The 17,108-nt window shown below is 32.2% G+C and overlaps 1 protein-coding gene across 1 annotated transcript in view; it reads left to right on the top strand.

Annotated features, from left to right (window-relative positions):
- The first annotated feature begins 4,176 nt into the window (after positions 1-4,176).
- The window catches only part of LOC115881525 (potassium channel subfamily K member 18), a 161,293-nt gene continuing 148,361 nt past the window's right edge, over positions 4,177-17,108 (top strand). Inside the window, exon 1 of the mRNA XM_030899051.1 lies at positions 4,177-4,399. The gene's annotated coding sequence lies outside the window, so the exon portion shown is untranslated. The remainder of the gene's footprint in view (positions 4,400-17,108) is intronic.

Below are 17,108 nucleotides of genomic sequence, written 5' to 3'. Positions count from 1 at the left end.
AAGATTTTTATAATTGCAGTTTCTCGAAGCAAGGACTTTTTGACGGTGACAGTAGGACGGTCAAAGCCAAGTGAAGTTAAGCACGGAGAGGCGCCTTGAAGCGATGTTGACAGCGCTCCACAGAACAGTGAAACGATAGCAGGGTTGCCGACTAGAGAACGTAAAAATTACGCCAAGCGCGTCAAATAAACGATCCGGCCTGAATGAGAGGGAATCCGGTGATGATAGGCCAGACATCATATATTATATATAAAAAAGACATGTAACGAACTAAAAACGTTAAGATTTTAAGGAACAAACATAAATTAATTATAAATATATAAACAGTAATTATTTACGTCAACAAAATGCTTTCCCGTTCAAAATATTCTACCCAAGTAGCATTTTCGCGACCACATGTTTACTAAACACAACGTTGGATTAGTTACAAAAAATAGCAAGCTCCGTACCTTGAGTATTAAAATAAATGTAAACGTTGTTGTAACGTTGTGCCGACGTTGAACTAGTACCAAAGAGTAGATAAGACAAGAGACGACAGTGAACAAAGAAGTCGAATTTCGCGAGAGAGACGCAGATATATTAAAATTTAAAGGTCCCATCAAGTCCCATTTTGTCTGTTGCCAAGTATATTTCTTTGAAAAATAAACAAGATTTTCTGAAAATAAATTAATAATATAAGAAGGATATAAGTAACGTATGTTAATACGGAAATGTAAATTTTTAGTTTAGGTTGGTTTAGGTTCTTTTTTCGCAATGTACTGATAATATCAAAGAAACAGAATGACTAACTAAGTTGATCGATTTCAAAGATAAACAGATAAAATCTGAGAATCTGACAACGGCGTATTTTATTAATTCTAACCTATCATTTTAGGACGCTAATCAGCTGTGCTAATCAGGCTTAAACATAAACAAATCTGATTAGTAGTTTTCTTGCATTTTTGCCTTTTTAAAGTGTGTTTTCAGAGTTTTTCGATATAATATCGCGTTTTGAGAGTTTTTAAGGTTTAATTTTAGTATCGTTTTTGTTGTGTACTAAATTGTAATTATTGTTAAATATGAATACTGAACAGGACACGAGTAGCAGGAAAAGACGAGGTGGTGGCAATGTGTGTGCTTATAAAGACTGCAAAATTCTTCGACTGTCTTATTCTTCGACAAACATAATATTTCACTCTTTTCCAAAGGATCCTGAAAAGTATTTTTATAGAAATATACTATATAATTATGTTATTAAACTAAATGTAATCCATAGATCGAAGACATGGTTAGAAGCTTGTAATATATTTTTACAAAAAAAATTGTGCAAATATTTTTTTTTACATAAACTCCACATTGAGATATTACACTTGTTCAAGTCTATATGTAAAAAAAATACACGTAAATAAAACATTTCTTACAAATCGACTTGATCACTTTATCTTGTTTACCAACGATATACAAAATATTGCTTTTATTATTTTTATTCCCCGACAAATATGTTTCTAATTATAATTTATTTTATATAATATTTAGAAAACTCATTTTTTTTTCGTTTGTATTTATTTCTTTACCCATACAGTAACTATTTATAAGCTATACAGGCAAGTTTTAATAATAGTCTATTTCAAATTTCCCGCGAAAAAATTACGAAAATTTAAAGGGACAAGCGAGACGAGGTCACTCTCCCCATCACTCAAACATGAAAGGTACCGAGCGAACTGTCGTCTCTTGTCTTATCTACTCTTTGCTAGTACTACAACAAAATGAACGCTTCTGCGACGTCGAATAAACGTTGTCTTGTAACCTTTTTTGCTTAAGTGATCTTTAGGTGATTCGGACAACGTAGTTACAATGTTGGGCAATAAAGAGTTTTCCGACATCACTTTCAGGACTTATTCCAACGTTATGCAAACGTCGTCTGTTTTACTAAATCCAACGTTGTTTAGATTTCTTTATTCTTACGTTGGTAGGACGTCGAGCTACTACCTTTTTGGAACTGTATTGAACCATAACCTTAAGTCTTAAATTTTCACTTCATTGTTCTGTTCAGTCAGACAGTTCAGTGCTGTTTTTATTTTTATAAAAAAAACTTAATTAAAATGAGACGTAAGAAAGGCACATATAAAGCTAAATTTAAATATACATCGACATATTACCGATACTTTATCCACTCCCTCGTTTATTTAGAATATAGAGGGCGGCACAAGCTAGACTCTAGGATGACTATATTAGGCAATTTTGCGACTAGTATACTACCTGTTAAGGCTGAACTCAGACTTTATTAGTCCAGTATGCGACTACTCGAACTACTCCATTTTAATCTCCAAAACAACAAAGTGAAAGCCGCCATGTTGTTGAATAAGAAAATGTTTCGTTCCTAAAATAGCAACTCCTGCTTTTTGAATACATTAACTTGAAATATTTGACCCTAAACAATACGCGGAAACAATTTTTTTTTCGACTGCGAATGAATTATTCTCATTTTACTAAAAAAAAAATTCAAGAAATTTTTTAAAACTTCTTTAATTTTAAGGCCCATTAGTATTTTTCAATGTAGAAGCAATACATTTATCAATAACGTTGTTTGCGTTTATCTTTTTTGCCTTGGGTAACGAGTTACAGAGTTGATTAAAGTGTTTCAATAATTATATGATCTTCAAACATCCTCCACACTTTAATACTTTTGTTTTGTTTTCCTTTCCTGCCATCTGGCGTATGTCTCTAACTAAATCATAAAAATACTATTTTTACTATAATTATCCCAGTTTAGCATAAAACGCGACTTAGACGCCATATTATTATAGTTTTGTATTTCTGTGAATTGGGATTTTAAACAACGTTGCAGTTTGTACTGAATTAGGCTGCTAGCCAACGTAGGTATCCAACGTCGTTTCGACCCAAAAATTATTCTCCAAACTAGTGCAGACTAGGGCTGGCACGAGGTTGTGCCGACGTTGCGCCACGACGTTTGGTCGCGTGACACAACGTTGTCCCGACGTCCATTTTGCTTACCGACAATACGACGTGAGCTACGACCGGACCAGGACCAATCAGAATGATCAGTCTTTCTTGGACAGTTGCCGCGGAAGTGTGTGTTAATTTCTGTTGTGATAAGTGTGGTTGTGTTTGCAGTTTGATTTTTCGGTTTTGATATTATGTTAAAATTAATTTTGAAGTATTGTATCACCTGTTTTTATGTAATAGTACTTTTTTTAGTTCTATGATCTGATATGTTATGATTTGTTAATGTTTGTTTATAACAATGTTATACCAAAGAGGTTATACTTAATATATCAATTTGCATAGCCTAACTTTTTTATCAATAAACTTTGTAGATTTTCAGATTATTTAATTCCTTTTGTTTCCGTTTGTAATTTTATTTTTAAAACATATTATGTGATTGTTTCAGATAATATGTTTTAAAAATAAAATTGCAAATAGCGAATAAAAGTAATTAAAATAAAAAAGTGTATTTTACAATTCCCCCGGCCCCGCACCCCCTTGGCTAACCTGTAAATGTCAGCTTTGTCGAGAGATGGCGTTACGAAAATGGAACCGATTTATTACAAGGAACTTGGGCTTCTTTTTCGTTAGTATATTCTGTGCTTCGCACTGGAAGCGGTTCTAAAAAGAACAATGTTCGACTTCAAGGTATGCTAGTAAACATTTTCAAGCTTAAAGTATTAACACAACACTATTTATTTAGACCAAAAACTCAAAATACAATACTGAAGTGTCACAACGTATGACAATGTCAGGAAATGAATAAATAAAAGCCAACATTCTCATTTTTTACAGCAGAACTACCACCTGAATCCCCAGCGCGAAATTTAAATTCCAGTTAGTCAGCACAACGCCAAATATGTCCATGGTTGGCAATAGTGAATTTATAAATCGCGCCCCCGATTACGTAACTAAAAGTTTAATTGCTATGAAATATATGTTGATATGAACTAAAAAAAATCCAAAAAAAAACTTTTAATGCCCTGGCCATTATAATTTTAAACTTTGGCCACAGTAATATAGTTGCTCTCCAGACAAGTCATATAACCCGTTGCAATCCAAACCCAATTAAAATCTTGTATATATCTCGATAACCCAAACAAACCGAATCACCCACTCCAACAGCAATATCACTAAAACACATACACGTACGTATACACGCGTTTTCAGTACGAGATCTACTCAGGATCTCCACGTTTCCCACCTAGCGAACGGTTTTATTTTTATCCAACGACGATTTTCCAATTTTCTCGCACGTTGTGTCCTTCCTTCGGGTCCAGTGTTCACCGGATCGGTTTATAGGTTAGTGTACGGCCGTGTGATATTGTACGTTCGATAACTATGCCCGAGTAGGTGGGTGAAGTAACCTCAAAAGTGATCGGAGTGAATTAGGATTGGTTAAAGACCTAATAATGTAAGTGGAAAATAAATTAATGATGTTTGTATAGGGGGTGGGTGGGGGGTGTATGTTTTGATATACATCAAGCATTTGTTGTTATTGTAACAATAATTATACAGTTTTATTTTATTAAATTCATGTTGTAGATTATTATTTTTTATTTAATATTACTACATTTACTAACTTTTTAAAATACTGTTAGACCAAGAGCTATAGCTACAACTTTGTATTTTACTGGAAACATTTAAAATTGAAATACGTCTGTATAGTGTTTTGGTGTATTGTGGTGAATTATTTTTTTATTTTGCTGTTTTAATACCAAAGGTTTCAACCCTCCAACTGTAAACTTTAAATTTGTTACGAATTGTTAGTATCAATATTAGACATCTTTATTTTATTTAATAATTATAAATACTTACCGGCAATTGCACGGCACCGATTACTAAGTAAACCTAAACAGTGCACGTAAGAATAACATATTTTTTTTTCAAACGTCACAAAAGTACTAATTTTTGCGACGTGATTGACAATATAAAAAACCCATTTTAACGTCTATAGTGGTGTGCCCAGAGACTTTTACCTCGGGATTCAATTACTGTGAATGTATTGATGCAAAACCTTCTGTATTGTGTTTTATAGATAAAATACTAAAATGTTTACCCATTTTTTTCGTTGCCTTTAATTTTTTATTTTAGTAAATTCTTATTATTTCCTTCTTAATTTGTTGAGTTTTTTAATTCTTTTTCTAAGTAAATTTATTGAAATAAATAAATCTAATGCATAAGCTATACCTATTTTGCTTATATTCTAATCATTGAAATTTTGCTTGAAATCGAATTATACAGGGTGGCGCATCATATACGACGCGGTTTTTGCAAAGAGAACAAAAGTTTGTATTGAAGTGAAATTTCGTGAGCTTATGTAAGTCAATTTAAAGCATTTTCTAAAATTATGTAGAGTTCCACAGGGTGTCCCCAAAAAAAGTTACACATCAAAGTTATGTTTCATTAGAAAAGTATATGACTAAAATGTATAGTTTTTGAAATACATTCCCCGGCACGAAAAATGGGCACCTTAAAACTTTGTGTATTTTAAAGGTTAATATATTTTGTTTTAATGGGCCGATTTTGATGATTTTTTAAGCAGTGTGTAGCCAAATTATTTGACTTTTTGGTATCTTTTTATAAATTAATAATGAAACTCCCCATCTGTTAATTATACGAGGAAAAACAGAATGTTGATATTTTGGTGAAAGTTTGAAACACCCTGTGGAATATTTTAAAACAGCAGGAAATTTAAAAATAATTTTATCATCTAGATACATCGTTTCTCCATGGTTTGTTTTTTGGTTCACCTCATTAGCTTTATTTTTGTTAGAAATAGGTATTCGCTTTTGAAGAAGATACTAACATATTTTCGTAATTTTTACATTAAGACCATGCCACCCATGCCTTTGCTTTTGGGCCTAGTCAACATATCTAGTGTTCTAACAGCAGAAGCAGGCCTTCTTGACATAAGATTTGCGTCATTTAATATTCTTCTTATAGTCCGTTAGTTAATATGTACGTTCCTTAAGTGCAATTCATTATCTATTTGAAAAGCTGAAAAACGGCGGTTTCTTAGTGATAAACTTACAATAAGTCGATCGTCTCGATTAGAAAGTCTCATACGAAGGTTCCTGGACGTCTAGATTGACGTTCTCGTGGACGTGGTCATAATTCAAAAACCACTTAGTATATTCTATGGTATGAAACCGGAATTTTATAGCAAATTCACTGAACTAAAGAAATATTTGACTCACCCTGTATATCTATAAAAATATTTTTGAAATGTGAACTACCATTAAACACATATTTTGTAAAAGGTTTGGAGTTAAAATCTCAAATAGGAATACTGATACAGAGCTTTTCCAGGATACGGAGCCATCTTGTATGTATGCATTTGTACCGTATGATCGAGAAAAAACGGCGTCAGCGATGGCTATGAAATGAAGATCGCTGTCAATTTATATGTAAATTTATATGGGAAATGTCATCGATCGTCATTTCCCAGCCAACTGGACGCCATTTTTTTCGATCATACGATATATGTGTGTTTATTTAAATAGTAGTAGTAGTTTTGTTTTACGACCACAGCTCCAGGACTATCCGGCCGGGTGATAGAATATCTATCCTTAGTTGAGTGGTCTGAAAGCAAACGAGGATTGCGTTAAGCAAGTCTGGGCGGGCCCATTCCTCGTTCGTTTTTTTGGGATGGTTAATGACTAATCAGGAAATCGACTGTAAACAGAATGTTATCTATTAGAGATCATTTCTTTATGACTTAATACCAGAATCTTCTAAAAACTTAGCAAAAGCAAACAAAATGGTTGGATGAACATGCATGACTGAAGAAATGTTATGAGGAGCAAAGCCAAAATGTATAGTAAGTGAATTATACAATACTGAGGATTGTGCCATAAATCTGTTGCATTCAAAGAAAATATGATTCAATGTACCAATCTCTCCGCATTCACAAAATTTGTTTTCTTTTGCTCCTATCCTGTGAAGATGTACTGGGACCATACAGTGTCCGCTTCTTGATCTGATAAATGAACTTATTTTTCTCCTTGTAAGCTGTGGGAATTCCTTGAACCAAGGATTTTTGTATGGACATGGCACGAGTTCTGAATACAGTCTTCCCTTGACCCTAGAAACCTCCTTCCATCTATCCTTCCATACATTCCAAAACTTTTGGAAACAAAAAAAATTTCAAAACTCCGGGATGAAATCGCTATGCCAGCATTTGAACTGAATACTCTGACCGTTCGTTCTTCCTATATTTGCTAATGAATCAGCTCTGTCGTTACCGTATATACAGGTATGGCTTGGTAACCATACTAGTGAAATGGAATAATCTAATCTTTCCAAATTCATCAACTTTTGCTTAACCAAGAAAGTAATATGTGTATCTTTGAAAGATGGTCGACTGTTTAAAGCCGTAAGAGCACTCTGACTATCACTGAATATGACTGAATTATGAGAATTGGTTGATTTTATAACTTCTAGTGCCTTCATGATAGCTAACATTTCACCTGTGTATATTGAGGCGTGATTAGAGATCATGAAGGTTGATTCCATTTTCAAATCTGCAGAAAACAAACCGATACCCACTCCCTTATTTACCTCCTTTGAGGCATCTGTGTAGATTTTAGTTTTATTTCCATAATGCTGTGATATTATTTCATTAAATTTAATTTTATTATTTACGTGTTTCTCAAGTTTCAACTTCACAAACTTTTTTTTGCTAAAGAACAGATCATTCTCATAGAAGTGATGAGTATTTTCCACATCAATATCCTGAACTAGGGGAAATATTTGATCAATGGCTTTTATTAGAGGAGGTGTATGATATTTAGACCAGAAATGATAGGTCTGATTATAGGCCCCATATGCCCTTGAAACTTCATTTATTACTGGATTCTCGTGTGAAGAAAATGATTTTAATAAAAATTTTGTCGCCAAAAAATTGCGTCTTATGTCCAGAGGGCATTCTGCTGCCTCTGAGAGAATTATATTGGTGGGAGAGCTCCGCATTAAGCCTAAACAAACCCTTAAACCCTGAAATTGAACCCTATCTAGTTTAGCCAACGTGTTCTTTGTACATTTTAGTAAAATTAAGCTCCCGTAGTCCAAGTGAGATCTAACATAGGCCTTGTAAAAGTTTAGCATTGTGAGAGGGTGCTAAACTTTTACAAGGCCTATGTTAGATCTCACTTGGACTACCTTGGTTTATTTAAATACTAAAGTGAAAGCAACGAATTTAAATGGGTAAGCTTTGTAATATATCTTATTAACAATACAATGCAAAATTTTTTATAAAAATTCGTTCACAGTAAATGAATTCCGAGGTTTGTATCCCATAAAGGCTTAAAGCACTCCACTACTGGGCATAAAAGTAAAGCACTTTTACGCTTAAGCACAAAAGTACAAAAATATATTATTGAACTGACATAAAGTGTCAAATTCAACGAGCGTAACTATAGTTTCTCGATATATAATTACATGCAAGGTATCTTTTTAGATTATTGGGAACGTTTGAAATGGTTTAAAAATTTATTTGTGGCGTTTTAAAAAAATAGCACGTTCTATTCGGAGTGAAAATGACTTTCTGTCATTTTTACTCTTACAATATTAGTCTCCTATTATTAATTAGTAGTTACTCCTATTATTAATTAGTAGAAAATACCGGATGCGTCTCAAAAGTGGCTCACCCCTATAACTTTTTAATTTTTTCAGATAAAAAACGAGATTTGGTATGTTAGAATTTGCCATAAATTAGTATTGATGGACGTATTCAATTTATTTCGATCGCTTCCTGTTCCACCGGAAATGACTACAAATTTTTAAATGACACCCTTGGTATCTTTTTACTTCATTTGATAGAATTCTAAATAGAATGACATAGCATCTGTTAACTTTTGCCATTTTCAATTAAAAAAATAGCATTTTAAATTTTAATTCAGTGTGCCTTGACCATAAATGTAAGGAAAATTTGATTCGAAATATCAAGTGTGGTTCAACAACCAAATTATTTGTAAAAAATGCTCTTTCCCAATATGCCAATGAGCCACTCACGTTTCGTTTGAAAAAAATAAGTTAGGTATGTTTAAAAATACGATTTAGGCATCTTTCACCCAGGCCAGGACAAGACACGAAAAACATTAGACGATCAAATTTATTTTTCCAAGGCTCCTCGATTACTAATTAGTGTTTTAACACAGCCATGACACTCTAGATCGAAATTTAAAATACGTTTTTGTTAAAGCGGGAATGTTAAAAGTTGACATAATATGATAGTGCTATTCTATTCAGAATGTAATTTTCTATCGAATAAAGTAAAAAAATACCAAAGGTGTCATTTAAAAATCAAAAGTTGTAGTCATTTCCGGCGAAACAGGAAGTGGCCGAAAACAATTGAACACCGTCAATCAATCCTAATTTATATCGAATATTAACATACCAAATCTCGTTTTTTTTATCTGAAAAAATAAAAAAGTTAGAGAGGTGAGCCACTTTTAAAACACACACGGTATATCATAGTATGAAATTGTCAGGCCATTATTGTCATCCTGATGCGCTATATCTAGGTTGTTGTCAAAGTAGGTTTTCAGTTGTATTAGTAATATATTAGTAATTATTACTATTAGTAATTACTGTATATTATAGTCTTCCTAACGCAACGAGAGGATACACGACAGTGACACCTGTGTGTGTCATTTTAATTCAAACAGACGACTCTTTAGAAGGACTTTACCATAATAATTATTGTTCATTTTTAAAACGTTATTTGCAAAAAAATATATACCGTGCTGGCAACTGTTACTTTTGGGTCGGCATTTACATGTGCAGAAGTAAATCGCATAGGGATCTTATTAAGTCGGAGAAATGCGACCGATCGATGCGACGCGCGACGGTGTGCTGTTGCGGCGTTGCCGATACGCCTTTCCCTATCAAGGAAAGTAAAATCACGATCGCAAACCGCTTATTTTTAAAAGACCTTTTTTTCAAGAGATAACTAGATAAAATCATTAGGTTTGTAATGTTTCTGAGCATCTGAAATGGAATTATAAGGATATCGTTAGGGTGTCATTTTTTTTATAACGAGAAAACGCCAGTAATCGCGATAATTTAAAATCTCAACTTTTTAACACATAACAGGCCATAACTCAAGAACCACTTTAGATATTGAAACTTTTTTTTATTTTCAAGATCGGATATTTTACAATATGTTTACATAAGAAAAATTCGATAAGGTTGTTTTTTCCATTCAAAAATTGTAAACAATCCATCCATTTACTTTTGGAGCATAGCAATTTTCAGCAATCGTGTAATTTTTTTATTGCTAAAGATTTTCACATACTGTCTACAAAGAAAATACAGCAGAAATATTAACAAAGTTCTTGAAAAAACTACAATTTATTATTTCTAATAGATTTCGAGATATCGATTTTTGAATTCAGAGTTCTAATAGCGCGACCACTATCGAACACCCACTCAATTCCACTTATTTTTACCAAAAATGCAAGTGTTTCTAGCTTGTACTTAAAAAAAATTCAAGCTATAGGGAAAATTACAACGACTCGTTAATAAATAAACAAATCAAGTATCACGAGACGTAATTAAATCGTGAAGCTGAACGCATGACGAACACCTTTTCCTAGAACTTTAAGTACTGACAGAGGCATTAGCTTAATTCGGGTTTCTTTTATTACCGATTCTGAACCGTCCTAGAACTGTGATGCGTATACGCAGAAGGAAATATGAAGACATTATTTAATTTGCGCATGCGCTGCAGAGTTCTAGGACGGTTCAGAATCGGTAATAACAAGAACCCGAACATAGCTATCCATTGGGTCGACCGGTCAACTGCGACAAATCTGCTATATCCCCTTCCACGTCTCTTAGCGATGTGCACAGTTTCTTGGTTTATTTCATACGTTTGGCAACGTGTTTACTGTCCTTTCTTTGTTCAGTACATTATAAACGCATTGTACTCTTCTTACATACGGAAATCTCGACCCAAGACTAACCTTTGCCAGCTCTTAGTATACATTCGTTAATATAATAACTGTTTAATAAAATTAAAATTTAATTTAAAATAAATCATTTTAATAATTATAAAAGTTTTATAAAAAATCCCTTGTTGAATAAAACGTTCGACGTTCGATACCTAATGTATTATGATGGAGCAGTAACAAAAAAAAATAATTATAATTAATATTACTTATAATAAATTAGATCTTCTAAAGTCCTTATTTCAGGTCACAGTTTATTTAATTTTCATAATTATCCGAGCTAAAAATAGCCAACCAGTCCTTTTTTGTCAAGCAAGTCGTCTGGATTCTGTTTAAATTATAGAAAATTCAATCAGGGTTCGTATAGAAGGGCCCAAAGTAATTTTCTGGCCGCTTTTCGTATATTTTTTAGAAGTTTTAACGGCATTGGGGCCAAAAGTCGTCGTTCCCCGCGGACACGGTTTTTAAATATTAAAACGCCATCAGAACGAAAACAAGATTTCAGGCCCTAGGAGTAAATACCCAGAGGTAGCATAAAATCGAAATTATATTTTCTAAATTATTTTAATAAAAATATTTGTAGATTGTATAGAAGGAGAGAAGCCAGAGAAGGTATAATTATGGTGATTTTGTATACATCTGTTGTTTCCCCCTTTCTTCAGTTATTTCTTTCTTCATCATACAGTCTCAAGACTATTGACAAATGCCGTTCATATGTCTAGAAACTGAATCATATCCATTGCCTGGAAACTTATATGGTGAAATTTTGATAAAATAATTCAGTACTCACTAAAAACACGGTATGTCGTTAGTGATAGGAAAAATAATTTTTAGAGGTTAATAGTTTATTTGGTTGCCTGTGATATGCATATACAGGGTGTTTCCTAATTAATCTAAAAAATAAAAAAATCGTTAGAAAACGGCTTAAGGCGGGCTCTTAATAAGTATATTTATTTTTTTCTCGGCAACTGTAGATCAGAAAGGAAGTACTTTAGACCTAATGGTTATATAAAAATTGTTTTAAGAACACATGAGGAATCACACCACAATTTTTTAGACTAATTAGAAAACACCCTGTATATTGTCAACTTGACAATGATTGTTGATAAATCAAAAAATACCTTTTCTGTGAAAAAAACCCGATTTTCGCAGGAAACATTTTGGTTTTTATTGAATTTGGGCCTGCGTCTGCAAATACCGGTATGTTTTTTAATATTCTATCTATCTAAATTTTAAATATCATAGTCAGGACTAGTTTTATTATTTATTAACTGTAAAAATAGTATACTTATAAGTTTTATCAAATATTGTGATTTATTTTCTACCTTGTAGTCAAAATTTATATTTAATAAACTGTAAAATATATACATTCTTGTGTTTTATTAAAGTTACTCTGATATACTAATATATCAGTGTAACTTTAAAACTAAATCCTTTGAAATCAAATATAAACATAAAAAATATTTACAGCAGAAAAGGCGAAGGCGCTGGGTTAAACGTAGTCTCTACTAAGAACACGGAGGGGCGCTTTGACCCAAAATTTTACTATTAAGTTTCATATCTATCTTAATAGAAGATTATTTTCTTTTATCTATGATCATATCTGAATCATATATCTAGAAACTATGGTTACGCTCGTTGGATTTGACACTTTATGTCAGTTTAATAATATGTATATTTTCGTACTTTTGTGCTTAGGGGTAAAAAAGTGTTTTACTTTTATGCCTAGGCGTTAAAATTACTTTTTTATATTGTCGTATTTGTTATATCACGTCGCAAAAATTAACACTTTTATGAAGTTTGAAAAAAAATTATTCTATTGTACTTTGATCACAAACATATAATTTTTCCTTGTATTTAAAAAAAATAACATTTTTAAATCCCAGTTGGTATAATAAATCAAATAATCTGTCAAAAACTTATAAACACCGTAATCTATTTTTTAAAATTATTATTCTATATGAATTGATATAAATGTTCTTTTTTAATCTTTTGAGCCAGGAACATCTTGAATTCGCTGTAATATTTATGATTTTAACAGAAGGCCGTAGGTATTGGAAAAAATATATTGGCATCACTGAGTGGACGTTAAATATAGCCCAACTACTCGATTGCAAGTGGTATTGGGTCAAAACCACGAACCTTTTAATAGGCATAGTAAATTTATAGTAAAACACTGGTTTATTAATAGAACTTTAATATATGAGACATAATTATGAGTTTATCAGGTAAATAATTAATTTATGACGTAATAAATTTATATAATTCCGTATTGGTACTTGATTTTTGTCTGTTTGTATTAATAAATTATACGGAGCGATCAATTATGATATACAGGGTGAGTCTTAAATAAGTCCAAGTATTTTTAGGGGTAGCATATTTCGATTCCAGAAACAGAGGTCTATGATTTTTTTTTAATTTTTAATTATAAAACACGATTTCTTCATAATATGGCAACATAGGTGGTAGATTAAATTTACAAGAAAGAAAACCCAGAAAAGATCCAGTGGTTTTCAAAATTTAAACGAACAATCAGTTTTTTTGAAAATTTTTAAAGTAAAATATCTGAATTATTTGAGAAACGGTGAAGAGAAAATATGGTTCTTTTATCGAGATCTAACCAACCCTGAAAATATTAGCACTTATTTAAGATTCACACTGTATAAAATGATGAATAGTTGGCAATACTGTGGTACTTATGCTAAAACAAATTACAAAATAAATAAAACACTAACTCAACAAAATATAGAACTAATGTTTAATAATATGCTGATGATATTATGCTAACATGGTTAGCGAAACGCGCGTCCAGTGTAACAGTAAAGGTACATTCAGGCTGAGAGCGTCGAGCGTCGCGTCGCGTCGCGTTTGCGTCGCGTCCGCCCGATTGAACTCGAACCCCGACGCCAATATTTGCCGGTCATTTCAGCCTCGTCTCAGTGTTGTTTTAATTGTAAAATGTGAACGTGTATTTGGATAAATTTTAATTGTATTTGTAAGTTATGATGACCTTTTTATTATTTGTTATTTATTTAGGTTCTTTCTTGTTAGGTCTGATGATGCTCGTATATGAGCGAAACACGTGTAACAGTTTAACATTGTATAAACGTTGAGACCGAAACTTTGAGTCTTGTTTCTACTTTTTTAATATATTTTGTTGTTAATTTTTTTCCGAAATAATGAGGTGACCGTATTATTTTCATCATAACTCCGCGAGTTTTTGAGCTACGAACTTTTTTAAGAAAAAGGTCTTTTTAAGCAATTTAAAAACGGTCATATTCATTTTCTTCGAAAAATGTGTTTTTTCGCCATTATTTTACGTTAATAGGTTGCAATTTTGTTTTGAGTGATAACTCTGTTATTATTACACCTACGGTAATCAACAAAAAATGGATCGTTTATAGTTATTCCAAAGCTTCATTTTTGCTTTATATGAGTTTTGCGATAAAACGCAAGGTTTTCGAGTTATTTATAAAAATTGGCAAAAAACAAGCAGTTTTTAGATGAAAAATCAACATTTTTAATCCTAAATAACTAGGAAAATATTAACTTTCTGAAAAAATGTTATAGAACATGTTTTGCTTAGAATTCATCCCTTTATTGATTTTTGTAATTAAAATGAGTGATTTATTTTTCACCCCCGAGAAGGGGTGGTACTCACCCTCAGGGTGAAAACCAAAGATATTATAAAGATAGACCGAACATCTCATTCATAAATACTCGTTGGAAGTGTATCAAACATTCCAATGTGTCAAACAAGGACAGAAGAGACAGAGAAGTCTAAAATTTCCGACCCCGGCAACTAGGCGCATTTGGATTGTTCTAATGGCCAGTGGCGTATCGTTTTTTGGAAGGAATTTAATTAGTAAAGTAAAAGTAAAATAATTAGTAAAATTTTTACTCCATATTAATATACTACATTAACACTTTTTCGTCAGATGAGTTTTGTTATAAGGTCTAATATAATAATATAATTAATATCCCATATATACTTATGTTGAAACGTTAGTAGGTAGTTTTAGAAAATCGCTCAAACGTCCATTTTCAATTTAAACTTTCAGTTACTTCTATATAAACTTTCAGTTACTTTTGAATATTTACAGGGTGACTCAAGTTTCTGAAACAGTTCTATATTAAGTTTGTGGTTGGTGACTTTTCTTTCAATTTTTTTTTCAGAATATGGAAGCAATGGTAAAGCACATTTTAGACATTTTTGTAAACATAGGTGGCCGGAACATATTTTCAAACTAAAGTTGTAGATTTGCCTCTAAATTTCCATTCCAGAAACACCTAGGCTTGCCACCGGTCCTTTTTTGAAAAGGACAGTCCTTTTTTAGAATAACTTGTCCTTTTGAGTTTTTCTGACTTAAAAAGTTATTTTTATTTACGTATTTTCCCTGAGAAAATTACCTGCAGCAAACTGAAATATTCTTTTCGTCCAAATTTAATTAGAGATGTTATAAAACTTATAAATAAATTTTTCTTCTTTAGAATAGGCAACATTATTTAGAACTTCCCGTTTAATCTCAAATGATAGTTTAGGTTTTAGTTTTACCTTTTTTGATCTTAAAAAGAACTTTTCAAAATTAGTAATTAGTAACGATTTAGTTAGTTCGCAATCGATAGCTTCCTGTGAAGTACTGTGTAATAGTTGTTTAATCTTCTTATCTCTTACTTGTACTATTATAACTTCCTATACCTAAAATCAATATTTAATGAGAAAATTGTGTTTTTTTGAAAATATAAGACAAGATTTGACTTTCGATCTTCTTCTTGTATTATGATGCTCTGATACGAGGCAATTACCTTTTAGTCTCTCGATAGAAGGCATTTATCATTAAAAGTATCAAGTCTGTGTGCTACAGTATGGGATTTCTGTCGCATAATAATGAATATTACGTTTATTTCAAACCCATTACTTTTAAAGGTAGCTTCATCAGACAATCAAATTTTAGTTAAATGTCTCAATCTTCATGAACTGTATTAAGCATATGTATTGCGGTTTTAATCACCCTGTATGTTGACAAAAATATTTTGAAAATGTGCGTTACAATGGCCCCCATCTTATGTAAAAAATTGAAATAAAAATCACAAACCAAAAACGTAATAGGTAAAAAGCTTTTTTGGAGGCCTGGGTCACTCTGTATATAGGTGTATGTATAAAACTAGTAGCCTAAAAATTATTTACAGTTCGTGCCATTCTAAAAAAAAAGGTAAACACACCGTACAAATAACTCTAGGAAGAGGTATTTGTACGGTGGTAAAAAAATTGTCTAAACAAGGCCGAAGGGGAAGATATAATAAAGCAGTAAAATGTAAAAAAGGGCGGGTAAACACCTTTGTTTATTTGTTGAGCAAAATTCCTTTAGAATATCGTATATAATGACCAAAATATGACGCAATTTTAAAAAAAAAAAATGTCACTTTCTGGCTTATAATAAAGTTTCAAATGCAACGTTTATATTCAAATTTGCTATGATCTACAACAGTTAGGTAGTAATTAAGACGAATTATAATTCAATTACCGGCTACTACGTTCTTGTTTTAATAGATCAAAATTCAACAAATATAATTAGAAATTATTTTAATTGTAAGGGGCTGGCTCCCTTGTGGGACGCCTATGTATAATTACGGCGGAAATTTGTACCTACCTGTGAAAAGACAAATTCGGGTAATTTGAGCTTATTTTTCCACACACTTGACACTGTCGTACCATATTGAAAATTCGCAGATTCAAAAGTACGTTAAACAAAAACAAAAACTACTGAAAAACACTGAAAAGTTCACTTCGGACTTGATTCCGACTTCAAACACACCGTAAGCTAAACGTAGTACGCTATAACGGACCAAGGGCCGTCGCCAGGGGTGGTGGGACGGACGGCTCATTTTCATTCTGGAAGACTAGCAGCGACGTTGCCAATAGTTCTAGACGTTTCAGCACATTAAACAGTAAACATGTCCTTTAATAGTAACGCATATATCCTTTGGTTAATTACATATTATTACTCATGCTTCTTTAAAAATAAACTATTAATTTAATTAAGAAATTGAGATTTATTGATATCCGGTGAAGGTTTTAAAGTCACCTTTTCTGCAAATCAAACTAAGTAGATAGGCGCAAATTTGAGATGTGGCAATGTCGCCTTCTCTATCTCAGTTGGTTTTTAC

This window comes from Sitophilus oryzae, unplaced genomic scaffold (genome assembly GCF_002938485.1).
Source record: "Sitophilus oryzae breed Bouriz unplaced genomic scaffold, Soryzae_2.0 scaffold_172_pilon_pilon, whole genome shotgun sequence".
Classification (NCBI taxonomy): Eukaryota; Metazoa; Arthropoda; class Insecta; order Coleoptera; family Curculionidae; genus Sitophilus; species Sitophilus oryzae.
The sequence above is the reverse complement of the archived record's forward strand: the minus strand, read 5'-3'. Positions and strand labels throughout refer to the sequence as shown.